We start from the raw sequence: 22126 nt of genomic DNA, 5'->3' as shown, positions 1-22126 counted from the left end.
TCCCATGTCTAGTTCTAACTGTTGCTTCCAGACCTGCATACAGGTTTCTCAAGAGGCAGGTCAGGTGTTCTGGTATTCCCAAATCTTTTAGAATTTTCCACAGTTTCTTGGGATCCACACAGTCAAAGGCTTTGGCATAGTCAATAAAGCAGAAATAGATGTTTTTCTGGAACTCTCTTGCTTTCTTGATGATGCAGCACATGTTGGCAATTTGATCTCTGGTTCCTCTGCCTTTTCTAAAAACAGCTTGAATATCTGGAAGTTCACGGTTCACATATTGCTGAAGCCTGGCTTGGAGAATTTTGAGCATTACTTTACTAGCGTGTGAGATGAACTCAATTGTGTGGTAGATTGAGTATTCTTTGGCATTGCATTTCTTTGGGATAGGAATGAAAGCTGACCTTTTCAGGTCCTGTGGCCACTGCTGAGTTTTCCAAATTTGCTGGCAAATTGAGTGCAGCACTTTCACAGCATCATCTTTCAGGATTTGAGATAGCTCTACTGGAATTCCATCACCTCCACTAGCTTTGTTCGTAGTGATGCTTCCTAAGGCCCACTTGACTTCACATGCCAGGATGTCTGGCTCTAAGTGAGTGATCACACCATCGTGATTATCTGGGTCATGAAGCTCTTTTTTGTATAGTTCTTCTGTGTATTCTTGCCACCTCTTCTTAATATCTTCTTCTTCTGTCAGGTCCATACCATTTCTGTCCTTTATTGAGCCCATCTTTGCATGAAATGTTCCCTTGGTATCTCTAATTTTCTTGAAGAGATCTCTAGTCTTTCCCATTCTGTTGTTTTCCTCTATTCCTTTGCATTGATCACTAGGAAAGGCTTTCTTATCTCTTCTTGCTATTCTTTGGAACTCTGCTTTCAAATGGGTATATCTTTCCTTTTCTCCTTTGCTTTTTGCATCTCTTCTTTCATAGCTGTTTGTAAGGCCTCCCCAGACAGCCATTTTGCTTTTTTGCATTTCTTTTCCATGGGGATGGTCTTGATCCCTGTCTCCTGTACAATGTCACGAACCTCGGTCCATAGTTCATCAGGCACTCTATCTATAAGATCTAGTCCCTTAATTCTATTTGTCACTTCCACTGTATAAACATAAGAGATTTGATTTAGGTCATACCTGGATGGTCTAGTGGTTTTCCCTATTTTCTTCAATTTAAGTCTGAATTTGGCAATAAGGAGTTGATGGTCTGAGCCACAGTCAGTTCCCAGTCTTGTTTTTGCTGACTGTATGGAGTTTCTCCATCTTTGGCTGCAAAGAATACAATCAATCTGATTTCGGTGTTGACCATCTGGTGATGTCCATGTGTAGAGTCTTCTCTGTGTTGTTGGAAGAAGGTGTTTGCTATGACCAGTGCATTCTCTTGGCAAATCTCTATTAGCCTTGGCCCTGCTTCATTCTGTACTCCAAGGCCAAATTTGCCTGTTACTCCAGGTGTTTCTTGACTTCCTACTTTTGCATTCCAGTCCCCTATAATGAAAAGGACATCTTTTTTGGGTGTTAGTTCTAAAAGGTCTTGTAGGTCTTCATAGAAATGTTCAACTTCAGCTTCTTCCATGTTACTGGTTGGGGCATATGCTTGGATCACCATGATATTGAATGGTTTGCCTTGGAAACGAATAGAGATCATTCTGTCATTTTTGAGACTGCATCCAAGACTTCATTTTGGACTCTTTTGTTGACCATGATGGATACTCCATTTCTTCTGAGGGATTTCTGCCCACAGTAGTAGATATAATGGTCATCTGAGTTAAATTCACACATTCCAGTCCATTTTAGTTCGCTGATTCCTAGAATGTCGACGTTGACCCTTGCCATCTCCTTTTGACCACTTCCAATTTGCCTTGATTCATGGACCCAACATTCCAGGTTCCTATGCAATATTGCTCTTTACAGCATTGGACCTTGCTTCTATAACCAGTTACATCCACAACTGGGTATTGTTTTTGCTTTGGTTCCATCCCTTCATTCTTTCTGTAGCTTTTCCCCACTGATCTCCTGTAGCGTATTGGGCACCTACCGACCCGGGGACTTCCTCTTTCAGTATCCTATCATTATGCCTTTTCATACTGTTCATGGGCTTCTCAAGGCAAGAATACTGAAGTGGTTTGTCATTCCCTTCTCCAGTGGACAACATTCTTTCAGACTTCTCCACCATGACCTGGCCATCTTGGGTGGCCCCACATTGCATGGCTTAGTATCTCTTAGTTAGACAAGGCTGCAGTCCTTGTGATCAGATTGGCTAGTTTTCTGTGGTTATGGTTTCAATGTGTCTGCCCTCTGATGCCCTCTCGCAGCACCTACCATCTTACTTGGGTTTCTCTTACCTTGGACATGGGGTGTCTCTTCACAGCTCCTTCAGCAAATCATAGCCGCTGTTCATTGCCTTGGACAAGGTCACCCCTCCTGACCTTGAATGTTGAGTAGCTCTTTTTGGCCCTCCTGCACCCACCTAATTGATGACAAAGAAGGCAAGAATATATAATGGAGAAAAGGTAGTCTTTTCAGTAAGTGATGCTGGGAAAAATGGACAGTTACATGGAAAAGAATGAAATTATAACACTCCCTAACACTATATACAAAAATAAACTCAAAATGGATTAAAGACCTAAATTTAAGGATGAACACTAGAAAACTATTGGAGGAAAAGAATGGCAGAACATTCTGTGACATAAATCACAGCAAGATCTTTTTTGATCCACCTCCTAGAGTACAAAAGAGATCTTAATGACCCAGATAATCATGATGGTGTGATCGCTCACCTAGAGCCAGACATCCTGGAATGTGAAGTCAAGTGGGCCTAGGAAGCATCACTACGAACAAAGCTAGTAGAGGTGATGGAATTCCAGTAGAGCTATTTCAAATCCTAGAAGATGATGCTGTGAAACTGCTGCACTCAATATGTCAGCAAATTTGGAAAACTCAGCAGTGGCCACAGGACTGGAAAAGGTCAGCTTTCATTCCAATCCCAAAGAAATGCAATGCCAAAGAATGCTCAAACTACTGCACAATTGCACTCATCTCACACGCTAATAAAGTAATGCTCAAAATTCTCCAAGCCAGGCTTCAGCAATACATGAACCATGAACTTCCAGATGTTCAAGCTGGTTTTAGAAAAGGCAGAGGAACCAGAGATCAAATTGCCAACATCCGCTGGATCATCAAGAAAACAAGAGAGTTCCAGAAAAACATCTATTTCTGCTTTATTGACTATGCCAAAGCCTTTGACTGTGTGGATCCCAAGAAACTGTGGAAAATTCTAAAAGATTTGGGAATACCAGAACACCTGACCTGCCTCTTGAGAAACCTGTATGCAGGTCTGGAAGCAACAGTTAGAACTGGACATGGGACAACAGACTGGTTCCAAATAAGAAAAGGAGTACATCAAGGCTGTATATTGCCACCTTGCTTATTTAACTTGTATGCAGAGTACATCATGAGAAGCGCTGGGCTGGAGGAAGCACAAGCTGGAATCAAGATTGCTGGGAGAAATATCAATAACCTCAGATATGCAGATGACACCACCCTTATGGCAGACAGTGAAGAAGAACTGAAGAGCCTCTTGATGAAAGTGAAAGAGGAACGTGAAAAAGTTGGCTTAAAGCTCAACATTCAGAAAACTAAGATCATAGCATCTGGTCCTATCACTTCATGGCAAATAGATGGGTAAACAGTGTCAGACTTTATTTTTGGGGGCTCCAAAATCACTGCAGATGGTGATTGCAGCCATGAAATTAAAAGATGCTTATTCCTGGGAGGAAAGTTATGACCAACCTAGACAGCATATTAAAAAGCAGAGAGATTACTTTGTCAACAAAGGTCCATCTAGTCAAGGCTATGGTTTTTCCAGTAGTCATGTATGGATGTGAGAGTTGGACTATAAAGTAAGCTGAGTGCCAAAGAATTGAGGCTTTTGAGCTGTGGTGTTAGAGAAATCTCTTGAGAGTCCCTTGGACTGCAAGGAGATCCAACAAGTCCACCCTAAAGGAGATCAGTCCTGGGTGTTCATTGGTAGGACTGATGTTGAAGCTGAAACTTCAATACTTTGGCCACCTGATGCTAAGAGCTGACTCATTTGAAAAGACCCCGATGCTGGGAAACATTGAGGTCAGGAGGAGAAGGGGATGACAGAGGATGAGATGATTGGATGGTATCACTGACTCAATGGACATGGGTTTAGGTGGACTCCAGCAGTTGGTGATGGACAGGGAAGCTTGGTGTGTTGCGGTTCATGGGGTCGCAAAGAGTTGGACACGACTGAGCTGAACTGAACTTGCTGTGCAAAAGATTTTAAGTTTGATTAGGTTCCATTTGTTTCTGTTTTTATTTTAATTACCTTAGTTCAGTTCAGTTCAGTCTCTTAGTCGTGTCCAACTCTTGTGACCCCATGAATCACAGCACACCAGGCCTTCCTCTTGATCATCAATTCCCGGAGTTGACTGAAACTTATGTCCATCAAGTCAGTGATGCCATCCAGCCGTCTCATCCTCTGTCTTCCCCTTCTCCTCCTGCCCCCAATTCCTCCCAGCATCAGAGTCTTTTCCAATGAGTCATCTCTTCGCACGAGGTGGCCAAAGTATTGGAGTTTCAGCTTTAGCATCAGTCCTTCCAATGAACACCCAGGACTGATCTCCTTTAGAATGGGCTGGTTGGATCTCCTTGCAGTCCAAGGCACTCTCAAGAGTCTTCTCCAACACCACAGTTCAAAAGCATTAATTTTTCGGTGCTCACCTTTCTTCACAGTCCAACTCTCACAAGGTAAGTGATAAACAAGATGGAATGAGAACCCTCAGAATGGGAGAATATATTTGTAAATGATGCAAAAGTGACCAAGGATTAATCTCCAAAATATATAAGCAACTTACACAACTTTATAAAAGAAAAAAAGAAAACAAACAACCCAATCAAAAACTGGGCCAAAGACCTAAACAGATATTTCTCCAAATAAGGCATACAGATTGACAACAAAAACATGAAAAGATGCTCAACATCACAATTATTAGAGAAATGCAAATCAAAACTACAATGAGGTATCACTTCACATTGGTCTAAATGGCTATCATTAAAAAAAAAATCTGCAAACAATAAATATTGGAGAGGGTGTGGAGAAAAGGGAAACCTCATACACTGCTGATGAGGTATAAACTGATACAGCCACCATGGAGAAAACTATTTAAAAACTAAAAATATTGTAAATTGAAATAGCCACAATGGGTATCCTTTAAAAACTAAAATTACAACTACCATATGACCCAGCAATCCCACTACTGGGGATATATCCTGAGAAAACCATAGTTCTCTGTACCCCAATGTTCATTGCAGCACTATTTACAATAGCCAGGATGTGGAAACAACTTAAATGAATGGATAAAGAAGATGTGGTGCATATATACAATGGAATATTACTCAGCCACAAAAAGGAATGAAATTGGGTCATTTGTAGGGATGTGAATTGACCTAGATAATCATGCATAGTGAAGTAAGTTAGAAAGAGAAAAACAAGTATTGTACATTAATGCATATATGTTGAATCTATAAAAATGGTACAGATGAATCCATTTGCAAAGTAGAAATAGAGACACAGATGTAGAGAACACATATCAACATTATGTTGGGAAAGGGAAGGATGGGATGAATTGGGAGATATAATTATATATATATATATATATATATAAAGTAAGTTTATATATATATATATATATAAAGATAGCTAATGAGAAACTACTGTATAGCACAGAGACTTCTACTCGATGCTCAGTGGTGACCTAAATGGGAAGGAAATAAAAAAAAAAAAGGAGGGGCTTCCCTGGTGGCTTAGTGGTAAAGAATCTGCCTGCCAATGCAGAAGACATGGGTTTGATCCCTGGTATGGGAGGATCCCACATGTCATGGAGCAAATAATTTGTGTCCCCCTTCACACCTCAGTGCCCAAGGACCCAGATCTGGGGTGGGAGACAGACTCTCCTGGTGAAAGGGTCACCATTGCCCAGCTTTTAGACATGCCGCCTGGGTACAACTGGGCTTCTGCAGGCCTCTTCTCCACCATGGGCACAGCATACCCTGGAACCTATGAAAACCTGCCCACTTCTCCAAGGGAGCCTCCACCCCACTGTTCGGCTTGCAGATGGCTCCTGGGCAGTCTGTGCTGACCAAGGCAGTCTAGCCAAATGCTGCCTGCTCCTCTCCATCCAGCTCTGGGCTCTGGTGGCTTCTACTCCTGCCTCTACTATATGACTGAGCTTTACATGTTCCACTAACCCAGGCAAGCGGTGGGTGGAGGCGCCAGCCTTAGGCTGCCTCCAAGGGTAGAACCTGATAACCTGATATCACTAACCTGATACCCCGACCTTGGCAGGCTTGCCACGCTTGCCCCAGAGAAAGAAATTCCAACCTTGAAAGAAAGAAAAAGAGGAAGGAAGAAGGAGAAGGAAAGGAGAAGGTATTTGACAAGATCTACACCAAAATGTTGATTAAAAACTTTCAGTAAGTTAATATTAAAGAGGAATGACCTCAACTTGAGAAAAAATACTGGTCCACTGCAAAAAGCTACAGCTAACTTTCTACTTAATTGTAGAGGAGGTTATTCTTTCCATCTAAGATGAGAACAAGGCAAGAATGTATGTTCTTATCACTCTTATTTAGCATACTTTTAGAAGTGCTTTATTTATAATAGCTCAAAATTGGTGACAACTGAAATAGGGCAATGGTTGAACAGTGGTATTTCATTCTGTGGAATACTGTGCAGCAATAAAAGGGGGGAAAGCTCTTAATGTGACAACTTAGATGAATTTAACTCTATTAAGGCTGAATGAAAAAGAAGTCTTAAAATGTTCCATACAATATGATTCCATTTATGTAAAAATTTTGTAATCACAAATTATAGAGATGGAAAACAGGTTTCTGGTTTTCAGAGATTGAAGAGGGGATTGGAGGTAGAAGGGAAATAGATGTGGCTATAAAAGGGCAACATAAAGAATCCTATGTTGATAGAAATGCTCCATATCTTCACTTTCAGTGCCAATATCCTGGTTGTGATAGTATACTGATGCTTGATGGTACCATTGGGGAAAACTGGGTGAAGGTTATAGGGAGTCTCTGTATATTTTTAGTAGGACATGTGAATCTATTAAGATAAAAAGTTTAATTAAAAATCATAAAATATAAAGCTATGAAAAAATGGGCATTATCATATACTTTTTGGATGAAAGATTGGTTCAACATTTTAAAGGAATATTGCATATTTTTAAAATTGCATATCTTAAATAAGAATTCTACTTTTAGGACTTTATCTTAAGAAATTGCTTCATAAAATGCTTATTTTAGCATTTAATGCACATAATGGTATAAATTATATAAATGTGCTTATTCCTGGCATTGCTTTCCTTTTTCATTAGATATGTTTCTATTTATGAAATAAGCAATAAATATCCATATAGGATTTTAACATTAGAAGAGACATCTTTTTAGGTGCACAATGTCATTTAATAATCAAACAGCCAATCAAGACTGTGTCCTTTTGAAAGCCTATGAAAGTGAAAGTGAAGTCGCTCAGTCGTTTTGACTCTTTGTGACCCCATGGACTGTAGCCTAGCAGGCTCCTCCATCCATGGGATTTTTCAAGGCAAGAGTTCTGGAGTGGGTTTCCACTGCCTTCTCCAGGGGATTTTCCCAACCCAGGGATCAAACCCGGGAATCCTGAGTTATGGGCAGATGCTTTTACCATCTGAGCCACCAGGGAAGTCCCTTGAATGCCTATAGAGTAGGAATAAACTCCTACCACTCCTTCAGCAGGTGTCCTTTAAGGGCTGCCCTACTCAGTTCAAACTCGAATGGCTTGCATTGCATTCAGAATGTGTTTACACACTACTACATTTTCTTCAGTGTGAGTCTTGTATATACTCAAGGAGAATTTGTGATATTGAAGGCAGGGCCATAGACAGAGTTTCTTGTTTTGTCTCTCCATTGATGGGAGATGAAGTCTTCAGCTCAAAACAAGCCTTAGTTCAGTTCAGTTCAGTCGCTCAGTTGTGTCCGACTCTTTGTGACCCCATGAATTGTAGCACGCCAGGCCTCCCTATCCGTCACCAACTCCCGGAGTTCACTCAAACTCACGTCCATCGAGTCGGTGATGCCATCCAGCCATCTCATCCTCTGTCGTCCCCTTCTCCTCCTGCCCCCAATCCCTCCCAGCATCAGAGTCTTTTCCAATGAGTCAACTCTTCACATGAGGTGGCCAAAGTACTGGAGTTTCAGCTTTAGCATCAGTTCTTCCAAAGAACACCCAGGACTGATCTCCTTTAGAATGGACTGGTTGGATCTCCTTGCTGTCCATGGGACTCTCAAGAGTCTTCTCCAACACCACAGTTCAAAAGCATCAATTTTTTGGTGCTCAGCTTTCTTCACAGTCCAACTCTCACATCCATACATGACTACTGGAAAAACCATAGCCTTGACTAGACGGACCTTTGTTGGCAAAGTAATGTCTCTGCTTTTGAATATGCCATCTAGATTGGTCATAACTTTCCTTCCAAGGAGTAAGCCTTAAGCAGTTCACTATCTGGCTTAACATCATCTTTTAAATTAGCAAGCAATAGCAGCTCACCAAGAACACAGTGTTCTTTTCAATTGCCTAATAATGAAAGTAAGAGAGGAGAATCAAAAAAAGCCCCCCAAATTGATAAAGGTTAATATGGAATTCTTGAACCCCTAAACTGAGAGCCACTTTTCTCTGGAAGTGTAATGACATGGCTTAAACCAGCTAGCATCTCATTACTAACATATTTTTTATTTAAAGATAAAACACTTTTGTCAGCAGCCACTTCTATGCTACATATTCTATTCATGTTGAGTTTACTTGGCTGCTGTTAAAGTGGGAATTTGACTCTGTTGATAAGTTGTCTGACCCTGAAACTGTAAAAGTTCAACTCTTTTGCTGTTGGTTTGACCTCTCATTAAAGCTTTTGGCTCCTGCCTGCTTCTGGTTATGTTAACCATGGGGTGGGTTTTTCTATGCAGTTATAGGATCAAGACCAAAGTTTTGAAATCTGATCAACATTCATAGTCTTGTTTATGATCTCTTACCACAAATGATCTGTTAGGCTGTCTCTTACTAATCATCGCTTATAAAGGAGGAGGGAGGCACTTTGCCTTATCTTTTGTTCATAGAAAGATTCTCCTTCATTTAACCTTACTGGAGGGGACTATAATAATTATTTCTTTTGCTGATGGGTGGCCACTGTATTGTTTGCTCCCTCATTCTGGTGGATGGGTGGCATTAACAGCGTGAGCACTCCATTTTACTTGTGGTTGAGGAGTTGAGGATTGGGGTGGGGGGAGAGGTAAAGCTAAGGAGGCAAAAGTTACCTCCAGGATGAGATCCCAAAATAGCTGAAAGGGTTCCATCCTAGCAACCCTCAAAAAACACATAGAAACACATCTGTCCCTTATTTTTTCAGCTTGCTTTATAGTGAGTCATTCAAGTTCTTAAAACCATACAATTACACATGCTAACAGCAGGGGAAAAGAGTAGATAATAAACCTGGCAGGGGTAATTTAAACAAACCATGCGTATCAGTGGTTTATACCAATAAGCGAGATTTAAGAATTCTTTTCAAGACATACACACAATTCCCTCCATATATATATATATATACACACCTCACTCTAAATATATTTATATATATATACATACATGTATATATAAAAATAAAACAGAATTATACAAACATATGTATACACAAATACACATTTGTATGTATACATACATATATGGACATATATGTGTCACATATAACATCTCTGATATGTTCAGAGGAGACAGTATATGGGATATTCTATTGGAGAAATGCAGGGTAAAATAAATGTGGTTATAGGGTTAAAACAACAAACAAAATTCACTCCTGTATGCTAAATTATCATACTCCTGCAATTTGGCCAAGAAATGTCCCTTCCTAAAAAATTATAATGAAATAAACAATAGTTTAAGCACTAAAAAACAATTGAATGCATACAGATCATTGATTTTTTAAGTAAATGAGTAGGGCACACAAGCTTCCTATGCACACATAATTTGTGCTGACGCTATTGTATTTGTTAAACTCCCACTGTGTGTGTGTATATACACAAATACACACATACATATATGTGCGTGTTTATACATATAGGTGTTTGTATATATATATATACACTTAATGTGGTTCTAAAATCATTTGAAAAATCTGGAGAGTAATATCTCATGGAACCTTATTAATATGCTGTAAACAAATGCAGAACTAGAACTAGTTATAGATACGACATTGCTCAAGAAAAGAAATCTAACAGATCACTGGGTCCCAGGTCATCTCTTCAATATATTCAATATAACTTTATAGATGTTAATAGTAGTGCCTTAGAAGTTCATGGAAAGACTCTAATTACCTAAAGTTATCCATGAGAGTGAACCTTAGACTTTAACATTTATTCTTACAAAACAGTTCTAAGTATGAATATTTTTTGCTTAAATCATGATTTATCACAGCATGAGAAAGCAAAATTCCTGATTTTTTTCAATACCTATAATTATTTTAGCCTTTTCTAAATGTTTATTTAAAAGGTATATTTTTGAGAATAGCTGATAAAATGTTACAAATGTTACTCCCTGAAATTTGCTTTCAGATCAGATCAGTCGCTCAGTCGTGTCCGACTCCTTGCGACTCCATGAATCACAGCACGCCAGGCCTCCCTGTCCATCACCAACTCCCGGAGTTCACTGAGACTCACGTCCATCGAGTCAGTGATGCCATCCAGCCATCTCATCCTCCGCCGTCCCCTTCTCCTCCCGCCCCCAATCCCTCCCAGCATCAGGGTCTCTTCCAATGAATCAACTCTTCGCATGAGGTGGCCAAAGTACTGGAGTTTCAGCTTTAGCATCATTCCTTCCAAAGAAATCCCAGGGCTGATCTCCTTCAGAATGGACTGGTTGGATCTCCTTGCAGTCCAAGGGACTCTCAAGAGTCTTCTCCAACACCAGAGTTCGAAACCATCAATTCTTCTGCACTCAGCCTTCTTCACAGTCCAACTCTCACATCCATACATGACCACAGGAAAAACCATAGCCTTAACTAGACGAACCTTTGTTGGCAAAGTAATGTCTCTGCTTTTGAGTATGCTATCTAGGTTGGTCATAACTTTCCTTCCAAGGAGTAAGCGTCTTTGAATTTCATGGCTGCAGTCACCATCTGTAGTGATTCTGGAGCCCAGAAAAATAAAGTCTGACACTGTTTCCACTGTTTCCCCATCTATTTCCCATGAAGTGGTGGGACCAGATGCCATGATCTTCGTTTTCTGAATGTTGAGCTTTAAGCCAACTTTTTCACTCTCCACTTTCACTTTCATCAAGAGGCTTTTGAGTTCCTCTTCACTTTCTGCCATAAGGGTGGGGTCATCTGCATATCTGAGGTTATTGATATTTCTCCCGGCAATCTTGATTCCAGCTTGTGTTTCTTCCAGTCCAGCGTTTCTCATGATGTACTCTGCATATAAGTTAAATGGTGACAATAAGTTAAAAGGGTGACAATATACAGGCTTGACGAACTCCTTTTCCTATTTGGAACCAGTCTGTTGTTCCATGTCCAGTTCTAACTGTTGCTTCCTGACCTGCATACAAATTTCTCAAGAGGCAGATCAGATGGTCTGGTATTCCCATCTCTTGAAGAATTTTCCACAGTTTATTGTGATCCACACAGTCAAAGGCTTTGGCATAGTCAATAAAGCAGAAATAGATGTTTTTCTGGAACTCTCTTGCTTTTTCGATGATCCAGCGGATATTGGCAATTTGATCTCTGGTTCCTCTGCCTTTTCTAAAACCAGCTTGAACATCAGGAAGTTCACAGTTCACATATTGCTGAAGCCTGGCTTGGAGAATTTTGAGCATTCCTTTACTAGCGTGTGAGATGAGTGCAATTGTGCAGTAGTTTGAGCACTCTTTGGCATTGCCTTTCTTTGGGATTGGAATGAAAACTTTCCAGTCCTGTGGCCACTGCTGAGTTTTCCAAATTTGCTGGCATGTTGAGTGCAGCACTTTCACAGCATCATCTTTCAGGATTTGGAATAGCTCAACTGGAATTCCATCACCTCCACTAGCTTTGTTCGTAGTGATGCTTTCTAAGGCCCACTTGACTTCACATTCCAGGATGTCTGGCTCTAGGTCAGTGATCACACCATCATGATTATCTGGGTCATGAAGATCTGTATTGTACAGTTCTTCTGTGTATTCTTGCCATCTCTTCTTAATATCTTTTGCTTCTGTTAGGTCCATACCATTTCTATCCTTTATCAAGCTCATCTTTGCATGAAATGTTCTTTTGGTATCTCTGATTTTTCTTGAAGAGATCCCTAGTCTTTCCCATTCTGTTGTTTTCCTCTGTTTCTTTGCATTGATCACTGAAGAAGGCTTTCTTATCTCTTCTTGCTATTCTTTGGAACTCTGCATTCAGATGTTTATATCTTTCCTTTGCTCCTTTGCTTTTCGCTTCTCTTCTTTTCACAGCTATTTGTAAGGCCTCCCCAGACAGCCATTTTGCTTTTTTGCATTTCTTCTCTATGGGAATGGTCTTGATCCCTGTCTCCTGTACAATGTCACGAACCTCATTCCATAGTTCATCAGGCATTCTATCTATCAGATCTAGACCCTTAAATCTATTTCTCACTTCCACTGTATAATCATAAGGGATTTGGTTTAGGGCATACCTGAATGGTCTAGTTGTTTTCCCTACTTTCTTCAATTTAAGTCTGAATTTGGCAATAAGGATTTCATGGTCTGAGCCACAGTCAGCTCCTGGTCTTGTTTTTGCTGACTGTATAGAGCTTCTCCATCTTTGGCTGCAAAGAATACAATCAATCTGATTTCAGTGTTGACCATCTGGTGATGTCCATGTGTAGAGTCTTCTCTTGTGTTGTTGGAAGAGGGTGTTTGTTATGACCAGTGCATTTTCTTGGCAAAACTGTATTAGTCTTTGCCCTGCTTCATTCCGTATTCCAAGGCCAAATTTGCCTGTTACTCCAGGTGTTTCTTGACTTCCTACTTTTGCATTCCAGTCCCCTATAATGAAAAGGACATCTTTTTTGGATGTTAATTCTAAAAGGTCTTGTAGGTCTTCATAGAACCGTTCAACTTCAGCTTCTTCAGCATTATTGGTTGGGCATAGACTTGGATTACTGTGATATTGAATGGTTTGCCTTGGAAATGAACAGAGATCATTCTGTCGTTTCTGAGATTGCATCCAAGTACTGCATTTCGGACTCTTCTGTTGACCATGATGGCCACTCCATTTCTTCTGAGGGAAATTTGCTGTACCTCTACTTAATAGCTCATCAGATCTTTAGCTTTCCTATCTCAACTTCTTCTTGTCCAGCATAATAAAAGGAAGTGCTAAATGTGTTTGTTACCTGGGATTATTTTAGGTATGGTTAACAGGCTCATAGGAGATATCTATATTGCTATATCTATGTCTCACATACATATGTACATGCCATACTTATTTCCAGTAATCCTAAGGATAATTTAATTCAGGCCCTGAAGTTGCCATTTGTCTATAATGTACAACTGTTTATTATATACATTTATTATATATTGTACTATATATTTTCATGATGTAATTAATAGCTTTTATGCATTTGACTGCATATGATATTTGTCCTAAGAGTATTTCAAGGTACATTTTTTTTGGAGCTGAATATGAAAGCCATCTGAATTTCAGTAGCATACTTCAAATTAGAAGTGGTTTTACTCATTTTCCCAATTAAGAGTACTTTGAATGTTATGTGTGTAAGTGTTCTGAGAAAAGAATTTATGCATGAATCTGAATTCAGGGCACATTAAAAATATATCTACCCTAGAGCATTTTTACCTTAAATGTATTTCTTTTTGTACATATGGCATCATTTCAAAAACTTCTTTATGTAGTGCATTAAAGTGGTAGTTTTCCTTTGAAACAAAAATGAGTAAAATTTGTTTTGTTCATGCTTAGTATCCTTATAATTGAAATTTAGAGATTATTTTTAAAAATGTTTTCTATAAGAATTTTCATGACATAAAAATTTAGGAATGTCAAGTGATATATACTTTTTATTATTGTGAATTCCTTATTATTAATGAATGAAGGAGAGTTACAAAGTGAACTCCTTTGAGTAATTTGCTAGTCACCCTCCATTTTACCTAGAGCCCAGTAAAAGGTGTATCTGGAGACTTCCCTGTTGAACAGGTAGCTAGGACTCATGCTCGCAATGCAGGGGCCCAGGTTTGACCCCTGGTTGAGGAGCTAGATCCCACATTTCACAACTTATTAAAAAAAATGGTTCAACTAAGACTTGGCACAGCCAAAATAAATAAATATTAAGATGTACCTGACTTTTAAGTTTTTTATCTTGTAGTATATGATATCTTGGTGTATTTGGGTTAAGTACTAACTTAACTGGATTGTTGAGTTAACATCACACTTGCATCAAATGGCTTATAAATCCAAAGCAATAGTCATGTGTGTAGCAAATAACAAGAGGATGTCAATGGCATCCAACAGTAAGCATTTATTCTCATACTCATGGGTCAGCTGGGATGGCTCTTCTTTAGTCTTGGATCTATGAGAGAGCTGGGAGAGCTTTGCTTCATGTATCTAATTTGGGAACCCAGAAGCTGTTGATACTGGGGCAAGTTTTTCTCAGGGCAGAGGCTGAAACGGAGCGAAGAGAACCCACACTTTCTAGGGGCTGGAGCATTGTCACTTCTACCCATATGCCCAGGTCATATAGCTAGCATCAATGGAGTGGGAAAAATAATTTCCCTAATAGTAGGTAGGAGCAAAATGTTTGCTAAACTATAATCTGCTACAGATTGTACGTGGGCTTCCCAGGTGGTGCTGGTGGTAAAGAATGCACTTGCCAATTCAGGAAACTCAGAAGACATGGGTTCAATCCCTGGGCTGGCAAGAAACCCTGAAGTAGGAAATGGCAACCCACTCCAGTTAATCTTGCCTTGAAAATTCCATGGACAGAGGAGCCTGGCAGGCTACAGTCTGCAAAGGAGCCTGGCAATCATGTCTGAAAGAGTCAGACACTACTGAGCAACTGAGGACAATAGCACAAAATAGTGCAGTTTGTAAGTAATTTTGTATTTCTTCATCATAATTTGATAATTTTACACTTTTTTCTATTCACTGAATTTTCATTAGGACTAGAACCCCTGGCTCTTCATAAATGGTTTGTCTTCAAAGTAGTGATCTTGGGTTTCAGATTAATGAAAGAGTATGTGTCCTTCCTTCATGGAATTCTTGGCCAGAGTACTGTGTGTCTGATGGTATTTGTCACCTGCTCATGGTCTTGCTCTTAATATGCACATCTGACAAACTATTTCACAGACATCACACCCAACATCTATGGACTCATTTTAATATTTATGTTTACATCTTTAAAAAATATAGTTTTTATTTGAAATGACTCGCATAGGAAAATTACTTAATCTTGTCTTGGGTGTATTTATTTTCTATTGTTAAATAACAATTACTACAAATTTTGCTATACAAAATAATATACATTTATTTTCTTCCAGTTTCCACGGGTTAGGAGTCCAGGCACATCATAACTGGGTCTTCTGCTTAGATGTGAGACCCTGCAAAGAAGGCATCAGCCAGACAGATCCTTTCGGAAGCTTGGCATTCTCTTCTGATTTCATGTAGTGTTTGCAACATTGTTTCTTGCAGTTATGGACTGGGATCCCTAGCTCACTGGGGGCTACTATGAGCTCCCAGAGACGCCTGAAGTCCCTCCTCACAGTCTCATCACAGGCCTCCTCACAACATGGCAACTTACTTCTTCAAAACAAACAGAATCCCTTGCTTCAGTCTGCTGAACTGCAGGTTTATATAATGCAGTGTAATCACACAAGTTATTACCTATCACCTTTGCCAGGGTGTTCAGTCGCTAAGTCATGTCTGACTCTTTGTGACCCCATGGACTGCAGCACGCCAGGCTGCCCTGTCCTTCACTAGCTCCTGAAGTTTGTTAAAATTCATGTCCATTGAGTCGGTGATGCCATCCAACCAACTCATTCTCGGCCACCCTAGTCTCCTCTTGCCCTCAATCTTTCCCAGCATCAGGGTCTTTTCTAGTGAGTCATCTCTTTGCATCAGGTGGCCAAAGTATTGGGGCTTCAGCTTCAGCGTTAGTCCTTCCAATGAATATTTCAGGTTGATTTCCTTTAAGATTGACTGGTTTGATCTCCTTGCAGTCCAAGGGCTCTCAAGAGTTTTATCCAGCACCAAATTGCCATACACTGTAACCTCATTAAAGGGAGATTATTTCACCACATTTGCCATATTCTTTTAGATAGAAGAAATCAGCAAGTCCCTTTCCCAAAGAGTGAAGTTTATACAAATGTTTGAGTCATTTAGAAAGGTCATGTTAGAATTCTTCCTGCTAAGTTGCTACATTCATGTCTGACTCTTTGCAACGCTATGGACTGTAGCCTACCAGCCTCCTCTGTCCGTGGGATTCTCCAGGCGAGAATATTGGAGTGCGTTGCCATTTCCTATTCCAGGGAATCTTCACAACCCAGGGACTGAACCCATGTCCCCTGTGTCTCCTGCATTGGCAGGTAGTTTCTTTATGACTAGTGCCACCTGGGAAGCCCAGAGATTCTGCCTACCACACATCATAATCTACCAAACAAAGGCCACAGACCTAGCACTTGGACGAATCATATTTATCTTGACAAATTCCACTTCCTCTAACCAGTATCCAGCACTGAGGCATTGAAAACAGTAGGTGATTAGTGGCCTCAAAGCTAATCTAATCTTCCTAAGGACTAACTCAAAGAATCTTAATCTGAACCTAAGAAATATTATCAATGGTGGAATGGGCATAGAAGTGGGTAGATTCTTCTTCAAAAAATAGGAAAAAGAGAATAAAACAGCTAACAGTAACACCTAGGTTTTAAAATCATGCCTAGCTTGTGTTTGACAATCCTTCTGATAGCCCAAATACTATAAATTTAGTTGACGATAACAGAACAGATGGAAAAAACATATGGCTTGTAGGTAGTGTGTGGTGGTTGATATTTGCGGTACATTAGGGGAATTTATTTTATTTTGTCTCTTTCCTTGTGTAACTTTATGATACTTTATCAAGTAAATTTTATAAAGCCTTTTTGACTTATCTATGTTATAGCTATTAAACTCTCTTTGTGACTTGAACATTACATTAAAAAAAAGATTAGTTTCATAATTATTTCACAGCAGGCATTTAGATACACTGGCAGGAAGACTGTTTCATTCAGGAAAGCATATATGTAGCCACTTGGTATCATGTAGAATCCTTTGATAGAAATTATACAGGTAAAAGAGGTGAAAGTTTGAGGAGATTAATTCATTGAAGAACTATTGATGAAGGTCAGATTAACCAACATTCAGGTTAGACTTTATCTAAAATCCCATTAAAACCCCATAGATCTTCATTAATGCTGATTGCTATAGCTTCACGTTTTCTAAAGAAACTTAGTCAACAAAGCAGGGGGTACTGACAATGCCGCTTTTTGATGTTGTAAATAGTAAGAAAATTTTAATGTATAGAAAGTGACATAAACACACTTGTTGAAATATGACCCTCAATTTGATTTTTGGGGCTAGACAACAGCCCTGGAAGCCCTCTATCTCTTTGAGATTTATCTGAATTGAAATGCAACTTTCTGATATTTGCCTATTAGTAATATTGTTATTTAAAAATAATCGAAGAATTTATATTTGTAAAAGGCTTTTCAAAGGACAATATGAGAAGAGAAAACTTCTCTTTAGAGGGAGTAGGGATAAAGGTAGACTTGGGCAATTTAATATAAATGAGCGTGTGTGAGAATTCCTACTAATTTTGACTATTTAACACTGCTGCTAAGTCTGCTAAGTCACTTCAGTCGTGTCTGACTCTATGCGACCCCATAGACAGCAGCCCACCAGGCTCCCCCGTCCCTGGGATTCTCCAGGCAAGAACACTGGAGTGGGTTGCCATTTCCTTTTCCAAAGCATGAAAGGGAAAAGTGAAAGTGAAGTCACTCAGTTGTGTCCGACTCTTTGAGACCCCATGGACTGCAGCCCACCAGGCTCCTCTGTCCATAGGATTTTCCAGACAAGAATACTGGAGTGGGTGGCCATTGCCTTCTCCAATTTAACACTAATGAGGCCATATTAAAAATAAAAATTGAACTCTTGGCAATAGTTCTTCTCTAGGATTCATTCAATTTCTTGACATGACTCTTTCCTTTGCCTTATCTCTTACATCAATATATTGACAATGTATTCCTGGTTATCTTAGTAAATGAAGCACTTTCTTTTAATCTCATCTATATTCCTTTTCCTTAAGTAGATGAATTTATGGATTCTCCTTGTTTCCCTGCTTTTGAACACTCTGATACACAGGCACACAAACCACTGGAGTAGAATGAAAAGAGATGTTTTAGACTATCTCATTCTCTAATAAAATATCAATTTATTGTGTATATATATATCTTGCCCCCTAAAACAAACATGTGAAATAATGTATTTAGGCACATTTTAAACTTTCATATATATAAAAATATGTTCAGGTTTAACTAGTCAGTAGTATTCATTTTGAATATTATTAAAAGAACCAAATACATTTTCATCTTCTTTAAATTCTATAATTTTACAATAGCATATTTAATTGTATTCACAAGTAAGTGGAAAGACTCATTGGAAAAGACCCTAATGATGGGAAAGACTGAGGGCAGGAGGAGAAGGGGATGACAAAGGATGAAATGGTTGGATAGCATCACTTACTCAATGAACATAAGTTGAGCAAACTCCTGGAGATACTGAAGAACAGGGAAGCCTGGTGTGCTGCAGTTCATGAGATTGCAAAGAGTCGGAAAGGACTTAGCAATTAAACAACAATTGTAAGACAAGGTTTCTTTTTTAATAAAAAAAAATGGCACAAAACTTAAGTAGAGTAAATTGAGAATCATAAAGTACATTTTGGCTCAAAAGTCAACATTAGTCTCTATTTTGTGAATATTAACATCCTCCCAAGTTCCACTGTAGTCATTTTCTCTTAAGAAATTTTATGTTTTAACATGTCTTAATGAATTTCACTGTGGCTTCAAATCAAGGTAAATGAACAATGTATTGTTTTGAAAAGAAGTTGCATAATCTTGCTATTCCAGTGTTTACTTCTTGTTTTCCAAGATATTCTTTACCTTTAGTTTGATCTAGTTTCCTTTTTGTTTTCCATTTCTTCCTATTCAGCAAAGAGAAATGGGTTAAATAATTTTCTAGTCACTCCCAGGCTTATGAAAATGTGTCTTAAATCCAGTTTTTTATCTCCTTAATCTTTTCATAAAATAGGCTCATTATAAGTAACAGTCCAAATGGATCAAATAAGTACATTACCTCATTGATGGATATATACAGTGATCCTCACACAGCCTTGTTGAGAGGAGTGCCTGAGTTTACTTACTCATGAAGTTTTCATTATTTTAAGCTTTTTTTTTTTTTTTTTTTCTGGGAAACATAATGCTACCAAATATCCTTATTTGCTGAGCTCAGCCACTTCCTTCCTGGTCTGATTCATTGTTGCCAAAACCAAATCCCTTTCCTACAACAAGCTGAAATTTCTGTCAGTGCAATGACAGCATACTGTGCCACTCTACTTGTCTTAAAATATAAACTACAAAGGATGGATGGTCAAAGTTTTGTACATTGTGCTAAGATCATTTGAAATGAATCCTTTTTCTCTGTACTTATGTCACAAGGATGGTAAAATTAGATTCATTCATTTAAAGCTGTTTCTGATATTTGGAGATTATTTTTTCATTTTTTTAATTTATAATTTTTTGATACATAAATCATTTGTATGATTCCAAAGTCAAGATTCTGTAACAAAGTATATTCTTAAAAGTCACACTTTTTATAAAAATCCCTGCCATACTTATACTCCAAAGGTTACAATTTTTATTAGTTTTTGGTTATGCTGCCAGTTTCTTCTTTGCAAATGGAATTAAATATGTGTGTATACATACCTTTTTATCTATTTCTACTGATATATGTGTGTGTTTATGCATGTGTGCATGTGTACTCAGTCACTTGTCATGTCTAACTCTTTGTGACTCTATGGATTGTTCCCACCAGGCTCCTCTGTCCCTGTGATTTTCCAGGCAAGAATACTGGAGTGGGTTTCCATGCCCTTCTCTAGGGGATCTTCCCCACCCAGGGGTAGAAACCACATTTCCTGTATTACAGTCAGATTCTTTACCCATTGAGCCACCTGGGAAGCCTGTGTATATGTATACATGTGTATATTATATATACACATATACACAGATTTTATGCATATGTTTAATATATATATGTGTGTATGTGTGTGTATATATACCCATTCTTTCTGTATCTTGACCTTTGTCACTTTGCAGTGTAGCCTAAAAATCACCAATATTAATATATGGTCTTTTAATTATTCCTTTATGAAGCTGTACAATATTCCATTGTATAATGTGCTATAGTTTGTTAAACTTGATTCTATCAATGGATAATAAGGTAGTTTCTAATATTTTGCTATCATAGATAATATTAAAATAAATACTGTAAATACTATAGCTCTGTTTATTTTTAAAGTCCACAAACTCTAGAATACTTTCCTCTGAGTAAATCCATTGATTTTTTTAAACTTTATTTTTAATTGGAGGATTATTGTTTTACAATATTGTGTAGGTTTCTGCCATATATCAACATGAATCAGCCATAGGTATATATATGTCCCCTCCCTCTTGAGGCTTCTCCCACTTCCCATCCCATCCCACCCCTTTAGGTTGTCACAGAGCACCAGTTTTGAGTTCCCTGCATCATACAGCAAATTTCCACTGGCTATCTATTTTACACTTGGTAAGGTATATGTTTCAATGCCACTCACACAGTTAGTCCCACCTTCTCCTTCCCCTCCATGCCCACAAGTCTTTTCTTAAGTCTGTTCTCTATGTCTGCATCTCCATTGCTGTCCTGCTGATAGGTTCATCATTACCATCATTCTAGATTCCGTATATATGCATTAATTTAGAGTATTTGTCTTTCTGGTTTATGTTCTAGGTTAATCCAGTCATTAGAACTGACTGAAATGCATCCTTTTTATGGCTGAGTAATATCCCATTGTGTATATGTACTACAACTTCCTTATCCATTTATCTGTGGATAGACATCTAGGTTGCTTCCATGTCCTAACTAGTTTAAATAGTGTTGCAATGAACATTGGGGTACATATGTCTCTTTCAATTATTGTTTTCTCAGGGTATATGTCCAGTAGCAGGATTGCTGGGTGATACGGTAGTTCTATACCTAGCATTTTTTTAAAGGAATCTCTATCCTATTCTCCATAGTGGCTGTATCAATTTGAATTCCCACCAACAGTGAAAGAGGGTCCCCTTTGCTCCACACCCTCTCCAGCATTTATTGTTTGTAGATGTTTGATGATGGCCATTCTGACTGGTGTGAGGTTATACCTCATTGTAGTTGTAATTTGCATTTCTCTAACAATGAGTGATGTTGAGCATCTTTTCATGTGTTCTATTTCTGCTTTATTGACTATGCCAAAGCTTTTGACTGTGTGGATCACAATAAACTGTGGAAAATTCTTCAAGAGATGGGAATACCAGACCACCTGATCTGCCTCTTGAGAAATTTGTATGCAGGTCAGGAAGCAACAGTTAGAACTGGACATGAAACCACAGACTGGTTCCAAATAGGAAAAGGAGTTCGTCAAGGCTGTATATTGTCACCCTGTTTATTTAACTTATATGCAAAGTACATCATGAGAAACGCTGGACTGGAAGAAACACAAGCTGGAATCAAGATTGCTGGGAGAAATATCAATAACCTCAGATATGCAGATGACACCACCCTTATGGCAGAAAGTGAAGAGGAACTCAAAAGCCTCTTGATGAAAGTGAAAGTGGAGAGTGAAAAAGTTGGCTTAAAGCTCAGAAAACGAAGATCATGACATCTGGTCCCACCACTTCATGGGAAATAGATGGGGAAACAGTGTCAGACTTTATTTTTCTGGGCTCCAAAATCACTACAGATGGTGACTGCAGCC

The sequence above is a fragment of the Bubalus kerabau genome, chromosome 3 (assembly GCF_029407905.1).
Source record: "Bubalus kerabau isolate K-KA32 ecotype Philippines breed swamp buffalo chromosome 3, PCC_UOA_SB_1v2, whole genome shotgun sequence".
Taxonomy (NCBI): Eukaryota; Metazoa; Chordata; class Mammalia; order Artiodactyla; family Bovidae; genus Bubalus; species Bubalus kerabau.
Note: the sequence above shows the minus strand (reverse complement) of the source record.